Genomic DNA, 13,219 nt, shown 5'->3' on the forward strand with positions numbered 1-13,219 from the left:
AGGGTTTCAAAGTTTCAAAGATGCCAAAGAGTCAGCGCCTGGTTTGTGGTTGCATTGGTCAAAAAAACCAACAACTCCAGGATGATTTATTGTGACGGGGATAATAGACGTATTAAATTATGACAACATATTGCCAATGCAGGGAAACAGTATCATCAGCCTAGAGGAATAGTGTTTGCCAGTAAAAGCTTTCTGACACTGCGACAGCAGTTCACACCAAATGTAGAACAGACATGTAGTGGAAGTTACATGCATGAGTTGAGCTGTTCACACCAGAGGCATATTTCTGTGTGCAGTCCAACAACGCTCTGAGATACGAAAAGAAAAAAGAGAAAAAAAATGCCTGACACAAAGGTAAAACATCTAGTGAAAATAGACTTTTTGTGAGCATAGGCACCAGCATAGAAACACTACTGAGAGTCATAAGCTTCTTTTTAGTTTTACACTTCAATAGTTCTACCTTCTTTTTCAACTATATCCACAGCCTAACATCAAGTCATTTCTCATTTCACTGTGATGGGGTAAAGTCTACAAGAGTATCAAGTTTCTCTCTGTCCATCTCCATCAATGAGATTATTAACAGACCAATTTATTTGCCAATGTGTTAACTGGACTTAATTCCACAAAATTAGATGTGTTCTGATGCCAAACCTTGAAAAATATATCAAAAGTACTCTGTGTTAAAAAAAAAACAGGCTTGTTTTGATCAAAAAGGTCAATTATCAGAATTTTCTTTGAACCAAAAAGATGTGTTTTTGATTATGTCCGTGTTTTCAATGGGTTTAGACATTATGATACATTATTTCATATCAATGAAATATGCATGACAAGCAAAACAAAGAATTTTCTACACATTTCTATCTGTGCTTCTTTTTCTCTGAAAGCATCAGACAAACCATGTACATCTCTTTAACCAGGAAGGAAAATCACCAAGATTGAGCCTAAGTCTTACCTGCCAGCTCAGTCAAGATCCAAGGGGTTTTAATCATCCACATATTAACTTTCAATCCACCAAAATGCTGGATCTGCAAATAAAAGAGGATAAATGTAAGCATTCTTTAAAATAGATTTGGAGCAATACAGTTGGTGTCCACTCCATTTCCCAGGCTCCATGGAATAGAGTCCATGAATAATGTACATTTTTGGAAAGATCATGATGTATCTACTCAGCTACCAAAAATGCAATTTTTTAAACCCCCAGGATAGAGTACACCTAATTTAAAATTCTCTTTACTGTTTCTAAATAATCATTGAGTCATCTTGTTAGTTTTCCTTTCAACTACTTCCTCAGCACTCTCTGCTGATGCTGATATTTTAGTACCTCTGAGACCCTCCATCTAACAAGAGGGACTTTATAGTATGCTACTGTATGTCGGAAGAGCTCATTCCTCAGGGACGAGGGGACAGTCAAAGCCATAAAACCTCACAAACACACTCCAAAACACATATACACACAGCACACACAAACACTCAGAGCCTGAACACACAAACACGGACACACAGAGGACAGACCCCGTTGAATAAATTATGGAGGACAAAAGCAAATGGAGATAAAGCTCTCCATCCTACATGCCATCCATTAGTGTAGTGCAGGAACCCTGAGTCTAAATAAGTGTATGTTTGATCAACTGGGTTGTTACTACAGGGCACAATCATAACAGCCATCCCTGATTAAAGATTTCTCATTTACACAAAACTGCCAGTAAGTATGGCGTCTGTATTACGGTTACACTGAAGCCAAAGACATACCAGTTAATAGCCATAAAACACTGCAAACATAGAGATGTCATTCTCATATTTAATGCAAAGTTAAACTTAAAAGACTAGAGCAGAATAGAATGCACACCAATGAGTTTTGTACAGTTTAATAAAATTGAATACATTTAACAATAATAATAACAATAATAATAATAATGATAATTTCCCCCACTAGCCACAGAGCTTTTTGACAATTGGCACAGATTTGGTGGTCTTTGGTGAGTAGGTCTGTTTATAGCAGATGTAGTTGACTCAAAATAAACTCATCAAAAGGAGGGGAGAGGTCCCTTTGCACAACAGTGTAGCTCACTGAAGAAAAAAGGAGACTGAATAGTTTAACACTCATGAACTTGTAATGAATATTGATGATATGTAGGAATATAAATAGAATATCATTTACCATCAGTCCTTAATAAAAGTATACCTCAATCCAAGTCTATAGCTGTAAATAACACATACGTGTTTAAAATTGGGAAGCGATGACAAGATCCCTCACTGGAATAAGTAAGTTTATCAATATCTATTGCATCATAATTAGTTGAGAGAGAAGTATTCACTGCCATCTGTCTTAAACTTTGCTAAAAATGACAAATTACGCTGACAAAGTAGATGATAGCGAAGATGGATACGGGCTATGTTCTATAATCATTATCACTGTTGTTATTATCAACAACATCAATATTGTAACCACCCTTCCACCCCCCACCTTCTATCCTTCACAGAGAGCACAGAAAACGCCTTCTGGCTTTCCTCTTCCTCTGACAAAGATCTGCATTATTACATTTTAAAAAAGCATATTTCGAGGCTGTGTTTTAAAAGACGTATTTGTGCATGTGTGTTTTTTTTCTAATTATGAAAAAAGTCTGATCTGTCAGAGACAGCTGCTATTGTAATGGTGTTTGGACATTTGTAGAATAAGAAAGTATGATGTTTTTCTTCAGTCGGTATACTATATTTTGTAATTTAACTACAAAGTAAGAAATTATAACCCATGGATGAAATAGAATAATAGAATAAATGTCAAGCATTGAAAATGTATCCCCAATGTAATCAAAATTATACATTGTTATTTTTTAAACGTCGTTATGCAGTGTGTTATTTAAAAAAAACATTCTGAACAGGTAAGGATAATGACACTTTGCAAATAAAAAATAGCTAATAAGAAAAAAACCCCAAATAAAATGTAGTTCAATACAGACAGGCAGCACTAAGCTGTTGTAGTTAAATTAAAAGGAACAACACTTATTTGTACCAGATTAAACCCATACTCAGCCTTAAAAAAAGGGAAAAAAGCCATGTAGTCTAACAAAGTCTTAGTTTACTGTTTTCTGTCCAGGATCTCAGCATATTTTGACCAGCAGGTCACACTACATTACCCACTAGAAACGACCAGAAAGGCATGTCAGGGTGATTCAACTGGCTACACATCCAGTCGTTCAATTAAGGTCTTTGGTGGGGCTGGCCCGTGTGGTTTGCAGTGTGGTAAATGTAGCTCCCAAAGGAGCAGTAAGTGCTGAAATCAGCTCAGCTGAGCCTTCCATTTGTCATTATCTAATGGTAAATCCATGTGTGTCTAGTAGAAAGCTCTCACCAAATCAGTAAGTGACACTAAGAGAAAAAAAGGAAAAAAGAAAGAAAGACACTGTATACACAATAAACACCTTTGTTAAAAATTAAATGTCTATAGACATGTTAGAGCAAATGTGCGCATACTGTTCCTCTTTTCTATCTTATTTTACTACTGAAAAGCAGTATGATTATATCAAGAGCTTTAAAAGATCCATGAAATCTCTCAAGTTTGCTTTGATGTGTTGTACAAGCACACATGGATTCCAAGCTATATTTTCTACTAAAAACAACAGAATGAGGAAGATGATGGTGATGAGATAAAACAAATTAACAGACTTAAAAGTAGGCATTAAGATAGAATACAGTTATCTGGAACAAAGAAAGCCATTTCATAATTCTCTCAATTACATGATCTCGGACTTAATTAAATTAGAACGTGACCAAATCTATGTTATGTTAATTAATACATGCCTCAGCTATGTGCACAGTTTGTTGGTAGACAATATAAAGGCTTACAGGCTTTTCTGGCAAATTCTGATTTTTTTTTCTCCGTGTGTGTCTGTGTGTGTGTGCGTGCCTGTGTACGTATGCATGCCTGTGTATGTTTGCATGCCTGTATGTGCTAGTACAGTTGATCATCACGCCTACTGACAACCAGACTTGCTTGAAATATGGTGTGTGATGATATGATGCCATAATGCCAGATCTTCTTATCTGCAATTCAGAAACTGGTGCAGGATGAGGTCTGTCTATTGTAACAGAATAGTTTCATATGTAGTTTTTTAGAATGATGCAAAATATGGCTATTTTCAAGTCCAATAGAATTGGAAGCCCTGTAGGGCTGAAGACTAAGAGAAAAATGGGATACGTCACACACTGCAGCGCATAAGCTTTGTCCTTTAACATATTATCCCTACAAAAGATTCACTGTAAAAGCATTATAATTTGCTGTTTAAAAGAAATGCTTTTATAGACCTTGGTTAGCACAACAGTTTGAAATGCTGCTGAACTGAGGATGCCGCACAGGAACTCGTTGCAGAATGGAATTAGTGCAATCAGGGGAGATATGGAATTAATATGTCTGATTAAGTGCCTGACTGAATTAGCATTTGGAGTCCAAAGAGATTTCAAACATGAGGGGAGGGATGAGATATGTTCTGAGAAGAAGAAAGGCCGACAGATTGCACTATAGAGGATAATAGAGTAGCAAAAACAACAAGAGGGAGGGAAACGCTAGAAGGAACAGTTATGACTCTTGGTTTTACTCAGGCCAATCGTTAAATAATTTTAACAAAAAAAACCCAACAACAGAATTTTGTTTTCTCCTGATCTGCTTGCAGAATGGATTCACACTCACCGCCTTATCTTAGATTTTCACCAATACAGAAACCAGCTGTCAGTTGTTCATGAAGTGAGAGGTAATTGGTTTGGCCCCATCAAAAAAGTTAGCGCCTTCAAAGACACTATGATCTGTTTTCATGGAGACCCAGTAATTAGGAATTGAATGACTACATGGAGATGGTTATACTTAGAGAACAAAGACATTAAGAATTAAAAAATGTGACAAGTATTTAGAGACAGGCAAATAAGGACACAATACCAACACTTATAAAAAAAGGTGATGAAAAAGAGAGGGAAAAAGTAGTACGAGGAGATGAATGGAAGATGAAAGAGGAAACATGACTAGCCCCTCGGAGAGAGAGAAGTAAGTTATCAGTATGGTGTTTCTTCCTTAAAACGTCTAACTTGAAATTCTGGTGAAAGCCGGAGAAAAAGGCATGAGAACAGATGACATCTTGAGAAACAGGAGGCACAGCACAGTAAGCAAAAAAGCATATGCAATGCAAATCTATTTGATCTAACACTGAAATTGGATCTGTGCACCGTCCTTGTTAATTAACAAAAAAAAAAAGAGCAAAAGCGAAAGAGAATAAAAAGAGGACAAGATTACGCTTAAAAGAACAGAGTGAAGTGATCAAGGTAAAAGGTGCAGCCAAAGAATAAAATGCAAGGTAAGACTGAGAAGTGAAAACCTTGGAGCAGGAGAAAAGGTGAATACAAATTAAGAAGAAAAGGCAAAGTGGTATGTGGATTACTTTGGGCAAATGAGTGTGATATATGAGCAAAGAGGGTGAGAGACACATGGGGAAAGAGAAGAGTGGAGAGCAGTAGAATTTTTATTATTCATTTCATTTCGTGGTGTGATGGCTGTTGAGAGAAGTTTGCCTTCAGGACTTTGCGCCAGAAAGGCTTTCTAGAAGAAAGCTTTCAATTCTTTTATATCGCATTCAGTCTTCCCTTACAGTTTGAATAGGTTTAGTCAACAAAACTCTGGTTAGGTGTAGGGAAGAATAATATCCACCCATTGTCTTAAACTGCTTGTCCAGCTATGGGTAAGGGTATGCTGGAGCCTGTCCCAGCTGTCACAGGGGGAAAGGCGGGGTGCACCAGTTTATTGCACAGCTAACACATAGAGACAACCGTTCGTGCTCACATTAACACCTGGGCAATTTAGCATCACCAATCAGCCTAGCATGTATGTCTGTGGGAGGAAGCCAGAGTACCCAGAGAGAACATGCAAACTCCACACAAAAAGGCCCCGGCAGGTTATTGGGCATGTTTGTTTCACTATGTTTCCAGTCAGTGGGTTTAAACCAGGAATTCTCTTGCTGTGACAGCGTAACCACTGCTCCTCTGAGCACCGTGCCAGAAAAGAGTCAATGTTAAAATCCAAATTTTCAGCAACATAAATCACATCTTAGTGAGTGTACTTGGCAGAAAACCCTGAAAGCAAACTTTACTCGTGGCACGTGTGATGGACGTAATGGTAATTCACTGCATGTGTCCTTTTCGAGAACTAAACTTGAGCAGTTGTTGAAGTGAATAACATGCTCCGTGGCAAACTGACAAGTTGGAGTAATTTCCTCCATCTGTTCTTTTTCAGATGATACTCCAGAAATTAAAAAGTGGACTTCAATTGGTGTCTCATTTGGTAGAAAAACAGACTTATTGGTACAGTCAAATTAAGCTGTTTTATGATAGAATGATCCTATTCCCTATATCATTTTCGCTACAGTGAAGATATGAAACTCTGAGTTTTAAATTTCCAAAGGCACTGACTTGTCTAATGTAATCTTATTTATATGATCAAGGTCCCTAGAGTATGAGTTCTGTTCTTGGGTCTCTTTTATTGACTGATCTGACTATGATTTCCTGATTAAATAAGACATAAGTTGTTTAGCTGGTGTTTTCTGCTGCAGTGAGACAACCATTTCTACCTCCACACAGGAAATATTAATTTCAAATAAGCAGACTCCATCAGCAATACTTAGCATATTTTTTTACTGACCTTGTAGCTTTTTATGCATATTTCTCCTAACAAGAAACCATAATCTGTGAGGCATATTGTATTTTGTTAAATATATTGTTGTTTCCAGGGAGACAAGTCCATTTAATTTAACCACCCAAATGATATTTTCTGTTATGTTACTCTCAGAACAACCTTTACATTAGGCTACTGTTTTCATCATCAAGTACTTTAAAGCTGCGTGGTGTTGTGGACTTCTCTAGAGAAATGTGAAGGCTTTGGTATGTGTCCATGTGCAGAATTTTGTATTTCCCTTGACTTTTCAGCCTTGTAAGAAAGATCCCAGATTCCGGTCCACAGGTTAGTATAGCAATCTGTAAATGCATGCATGTCTTTTTCCACATACTAAGACAATTTTTCACCCACCTGAAAATCCACGTGGACACATTTTCACACAAAAGACTTGATATTAGACTACAGCTAAAACCCATTCAACAGAGTGAGGATGCAGAAGTGTAGCTATCCTTCCCTGGTGGGCTCAGCGCTAAGCATGCTAAGCGGATTTACAGTACAATATCTACACCAAGCAGAGCATTCATTACAGGTATCAAGAGTTGAAGTTGATAATAGAGTTAAGAAAGGAAATGCTGACATAGTATCAAAGAAAGGATGTAATATGAGTGCCAGATTATGATGTTGAACATTTTCATGGTAGACGGAGGCAGTGGAAGAGGAATAAGAGAAGAAGTGAGGATCTATAGATTAGAATATGACTTAATTTGTGTTTTCCTGAAGCCAAGTAAAGTGAGTGTATGAATCACAAGATTATGGTATTATGTTGTAAATGTATATATTTACTGGCCAAACATCATAACAACACTACAAGGGAACACATGGAGAATGTACAACTTCTGCATGTAGCGACTAGTAGCATGCAAATAAAACATGATGTGCAGATAAAACAATAAAATTAAACAATATGTAAACATGAGATACTCAGATCATGAAATTATGAAAATTATGATCAAAATGTAGGTTTAAGACACTTGCAAATCATTGCATTCTATTTTTATTTACAATTTTACATAGTGCCACAGCATTTTCAGAATTAGAGTTGCACCTTAACACATGCCATGAAACTGAATTGTGGAGTTTTATTATGCATGTAATACTTGAGAGAGTGCTTAAGTGGCAAGAAATGAAGGCAAAAATTAAGTGTGGTCACTTTGTTAGTAATACAAGTTACTTTTGGGTGATGAACAAACTTACACGTAAGACTATTTAACATCTGGTGCATTATTGCATTGGTTTGTAATGGGGAACTCTTTCTGTCCACAAAGAATGGACATGGTATGAACAGCATGTTAGGTCTCCAGGGGAGGTTTTCCAACACAGCTGGAGTGAGTTGTGATTCCTCCATCTTTTGGAAGTGCACAAAGCCAACACAAAAATCATTGTAGTTACTGCACTTGCATACACCACATACAACCGTCATGTAACATAATTCCTAAACTAAGACTAAAAATAAAAATAACTATGGTATCTTACTGTTTGTCCACAGATTGGGTGAATTGGTACATCAGGCCATGTCCATGTATGTGTTTTGATGTATTATTTTAAATATTTTATCAACATTTTCCATACCTATGCTGTGGTCATGTACTACTACGCTAGACTGAAATCACTGACATGCATGTCTGGGAGTGTGTGGGGGAAAAAAAGACTGAGTTAAAGAGGGGTGACAGGGCGATAACTATATGGAAAGTGAACACAGTTCTTGGGAACCCTCTCTCTCCCTCTTTCTCCCACTCCTGCTCACTTTCCATCTCCCACCTTTCTGATCTTCACCAGAGAGCTGCCACTGTCTCTCTGGGAGAAGGGGGAAGAGAAGAAGAAAAAGGGAAACTGCTCATTCTCGATGCCATCTTTTCCTGCCTCACAGTCAAACTCTATTCATCCCACACGCCTGTGGTCTGCAGAGCTTTGCTTGGCTTTGCTTTGCTCTAGAAGCACCAAGAAAGCTGAACTGAGTTGTTCTTAAGGCTCCTCCCAGGTTTGTCTCCCTCTACGTGGGAAGCATAGCTTCTTATCCCAGCCCTCCTCATTAACAGCATTCCCATCACACACCACAGTCATTAAAAGAGCCACTTGTCCTCCTCCATCCCCCTTGATATTCTCCTTTCATCATTCAATTTGTGTTTGGATGAACTAGTAGTGTGAATGGCTGACACCTTTACTCCACCAGGACCAGAGTGAATTATTGGGAGGCAGAGAAGTGCGGTTACATAAGCATCATAAAGCTACCTCTCCATGACCCGTTCCAGACATTCTGGTGTTACCATGGGAGGCAATGAATAGATGCCTTTTTGTTCCCAATTTCTCTTAATGAACAAAGGTGTCAAATGCGTTCTCATATTCAGGTCATTTGGGAGATTCTCCATAGCTGCAAGAAGTCAGGATGCTAAAAATACAAGTACAGCAGAAAGTATGCAAGGCAGCTTATACTTTGAGACTGATTTGAGACAATCCCTTCCTCTTTCTATCATCCAGGGAAGGTTTCAGCCTTTATACAGTGCAAGTTTTGAGCAACTACATAATTAAGATGACATTGTTGCTAAAGCAAAGTGCTCCTCAGCTGTGACGTTCCCCTGTAGGAATTCTCACCTGACGCTGGTGTGTGACCCCAGGAGTTTGCTATTTCCGTGTGATGCTTTTCTTTCTGTCGTGGCACAACATGATCCCCATCTACTGTCAGATTTCATAAGCTGAATAAAAACATGATGAGCAATGACGAACCATCAAATGCTTCTACATTTCTATGGAGAGAGAGACGACGGGTGTGAGGGACGGGGGAGATGAATAAGGGACCTGCTGCAAGAGTGGGGCTTGTATAGAAAGAGAGACTGTTCATTATTCCTCAAATAGAAACAAGCCCAGTCTCTGCTAATCTCCCTCACGACTGTAACGAGAAAATGGACTCTGCTTTCACTGCCTCTCAAAGCCACAAGCTAACAATGGGTGTAGAAGAAATCAAATTTGCACCCCCCAACCACCCACCCCCACCTGTTAACCTTCTTATTTTCTTATTTCTTTCCTCGTCTAGCCTTCTCTATGACTTCCTCCCTCTCCTGTAACTCTCCCCTGCACTCCATCCTCCTCCTAGTTAACTTCATTGGTCGAGGAGGAAGAATGCTGAGAAGGCAAGACTAAGAAGAAACGAGCATCAATTAGACTCTAAAGTGCACTTTATTTTTTGTTCCCGTATGCCAAATTAAATTACACTATAAATAAAAAAAGCGCAATGGAAAAGCAATGAACTTTAATTATCGAAGCAGAACCTCAGCATGGGTCATTGCTCACTACACTCCACATCACTGTGTGCTCCTGCACTACACACGTTCTGGCTTAGAGCCACTGTTTGGATCTTCTCAGGGATGTAAATTCTGCAAAATGAGTTTTATTTTATAATCAAACCTACTTGGTCACATATCACTGCCAGTCCATCATATACTGTCTTTCATACACCTGTTCATTAATTCAAAATTATAACCAGCTATTAACATGACAACAACTCATTTAGGTGTGTAGACAAGGTCAACAAAACCTGCATCAAAACAGGGAATAAAGATGATTTAAGTGACTTTGAGTGCCAGGGGGCTGAGTATTTCAGAAATTGCTGATCTGCTGGGATTTTCTAATACAACTATCTCTAGGGTTTACGGAGTATGGGCCAAAAAAGCTAAAATATCCAGTAATCAGCAGTCCTCTGGGTAAAAATACCTTGTTAATGCCAAAGGTCAGAGGAGAATAGCCAAATTGCTTTGAGCTGATATGAAGCACTCTCAAATAACCACTCTTTGCTTCTACAGTAAGCAGGAGAGCATCTTTGCATGCCTTGCATACAACACATCAAACCTTGAAGCAGATGGACTACAGTGTCAGAAGATCGGGTGCCACTCCTGTCAGCTGCGAACAAGAAACTGAGGCTAGAACTGACACTGGCTCACCAAAATTGGAAAACAAAGTTTTGGACTGATCAGTTTCAATATCAGCTCTGACATTGTCATAAGAGGGTCTGACAACATAAAAATAACATAAAAAAACATGCATCCAACTTGCCTTGTATCAGTGGTTCAGAATGGTGGTGTATTGGTGTGGGAGATATTTTCTTGGCATTCCTTTGGGTCCCTAAGAACCAGCTAAGTATTGTTTAAACACCAAAACCACACCAGAATTGTTGCTGACCTTAGCCATCCAAGCTCAAACTATCTAACATACAACATAAGAATGAGTTCACTGTACACCAATGGCTTCCACAGTCACCAGAACTCATTTAATGTAATCTACCAAGAGTTAAAAGAGTTCTGTAGGCAAAAGCAAGTGCAACCCAGTACTAGCAAGGTGTGACCAATGAAGTGGCCGGATGATATTCTATGTCCATGTTGCTCCAGACAACCTTTAATTGTTCACACTATTCATGAAAGAATTCATATTTAATTAACAGGTAAGTTACATTAAAATGTATCACATAATAGGTATAATAAAATAATAATAATATAAATAATATAAAAATGTTACACTGACAACCCCATGGCAATATGTATTTAAACAATCCTCTACTTATATTATATACATGACTTAGTTTTCCTACCTACTGTATCAAGACATGAGATCACTTTGATAATTCATTCAGGAACACTGGGATTACAGAGGGAAACAAATTAAACATAACTAAGATGGTGCTTTCCGCAACGTGGCTTGGATGGATGGGGTAATGTGTGTCTGTGGGGGAACAAGACACAGAGAGTGGAGAGAAAGTGCGAGACAGCAGCTGTGATTCCCCTCTATTTCAGTTTTGGGAGGGCTGCCAGGTCAGATGGCACTGCACAGCAAGACCTGTGTACAATGTTGCTCCCATTTGCCAATGTTTTATCTTGATGTTTTTAAGTGAGCATTGTTGATTGTGTACCGTAACATATGAAGACCTCGATGGAAAGTCAGCTTTTCATTTATATTTAAGCAGATTTTTTGCTGTGGTAAAATATCAGATCACTTAAAGATACAGGAATAATCTAATTTAATCATCTAAAAATGGCAGCTTGTCAAATCATCAGAAAAAAGGAAACAAACGTTTACCAGGCATATTCAGATTTTTTTTAAATGTATTTAATTAAGTTTAATTCATTTCAAAATGGCTGCTAAATATCACAGGCTTGTGCACCAAAAATCAAGGTAATGCTGTGGGATTTTAGATTATTAATCTAGATACTCCATTATTAAAGTCATTTGGCTTCATCACTATGGAGCCCTTGAGGATATCAAGGACATCAACAAAATAAGAGCAAGAGAATTAAGGTAAGAGTCAGATGAGAGGATAAAATAGGCCATCAGTGTTACACGTCAACAGATAAGATAGCAAGAAAAGAAAAGAAAAAAAGAAATGTTGTTATTGTTCTTATTTCACATGCAGATATTGGAGATTTTTATTTTCAATTTCAATTTTTCATTTTTAAATTTTATTTAAGCACCAAACTGTAAGATTATTCATTTAGACTGCTAACACCATGGCTGATATTAACATTTAGTTTAGTACAAATGGATCACTAAGAGGAGCCATTTCATTCCAGTTATTTTTTCAGTAAGGACCAAAATGCCAGAGACTCAGTAAGGGTTATTTTCATATTATTCTGATTTTTAATGAATAGATATAATATGACTTGAAAGGTAAAATAAAGCTGTCTTTTCAAATCTGAAAAACCATTAAAATGATGATATTGTCATGGCCCGAGGACTGTGTGCTGTCCCTGATATTTGACATTTAAAGTCGATGTGTATCTGAGTTGGTTTTGATTCATATGTTTTGCAGGTTAAATTTAAAAGGAGACTACAACAGGAACCATCCTGTTGTAGTCTCCTTTTGTTCTACCAATGCTCAGATTCAGTTTTTTTGTACGATATAATAACTATTTGGAGATGGTTTACTATTCTATGCCTAGTTTTGAGTTCTTGGTCTTTTTCTTAGCTTCCGCATCTATTTGGAGTTTGTTATTTTCGCTATATATGAGTATTTCCCTATCTATTCCATTCTGTTTCCTCTTTCTGTGTTTATGCCATCTTCCTCCAGTATTCCACTGTCTCAGTTGTCATGTCTGTTGAAAGTCTTGTCTTTGTGTTTAGTATGCGTTTTTCAATAAATATTTTTAGTGCATTGTGTCGGTTCAGCCCAGCCTCCCAACAGTTCGTGATATTGCCACAACTTTAAATCTATTCATTTTTGTTGCTGGACATGAATTTACTATTTTGTTGGAACCGTTGTTTTTACTATGTTCCTCAACACAAACTTTGTATATTATGTCCCTGAACACAACTCTTCATTTGGCTATTACACATTATTTATTAAAAATATATGACAAAAAAAGGTGACAAAAACCACTTGATTACACCATGTCTTTTAAAACTATGCTTTTTTTTTTTACAATTGGTTGACAAACTTTCCTCTTTTCAGTATTTTAGGGACTTCTCTGAAGAAAGGGATTTCAGAAGGAAGTGTTGAATTTTCAGCACAAAAGTTGTCTTCTCTGATGA

General features: G+C 37.6%; 1 protein-coding gene across 4 annotated transcripts in view; it reads right to left on the minus strand.

Moving 5' to 3' along the window:
- The window catches only part of LOC100701892 (leucine-rich repeat-containing protein 4C), a 158,221-nt gene that overhangs the window by 18,103 nt on the left and 126,899 nt on the right, over positions 1-13,219 (minus strand). For all 4 annotated transcript variants that reach the window (XM_019361951.2, XM_005470979.4, XM_019361950.2 and 1 more), the window contains one exon: positions 953-1,025. The gene's annotated coding sequence lies outside the window, so the exon portion shown is untranslated. The remainder of the gene's footprint in view (positions 1-952; positions 1,026-13,219) is intronic.

Source organism: Oreochromis niloticus, linkage group LG7, assembly GCF_001858045.2.
Source record: "Oreochromis niloticus isolate F11D_XX linkage group LG7, O_niloticus_UMD_NMBU, whole genome shotgun sequence".
Classification (NCBI taxonomy): Eukaryota; Metazoa; Chordata; class Actinopteri; order Cichliformes; family Cichlidae; genus Oreochromis; species Oreochromis niloticus.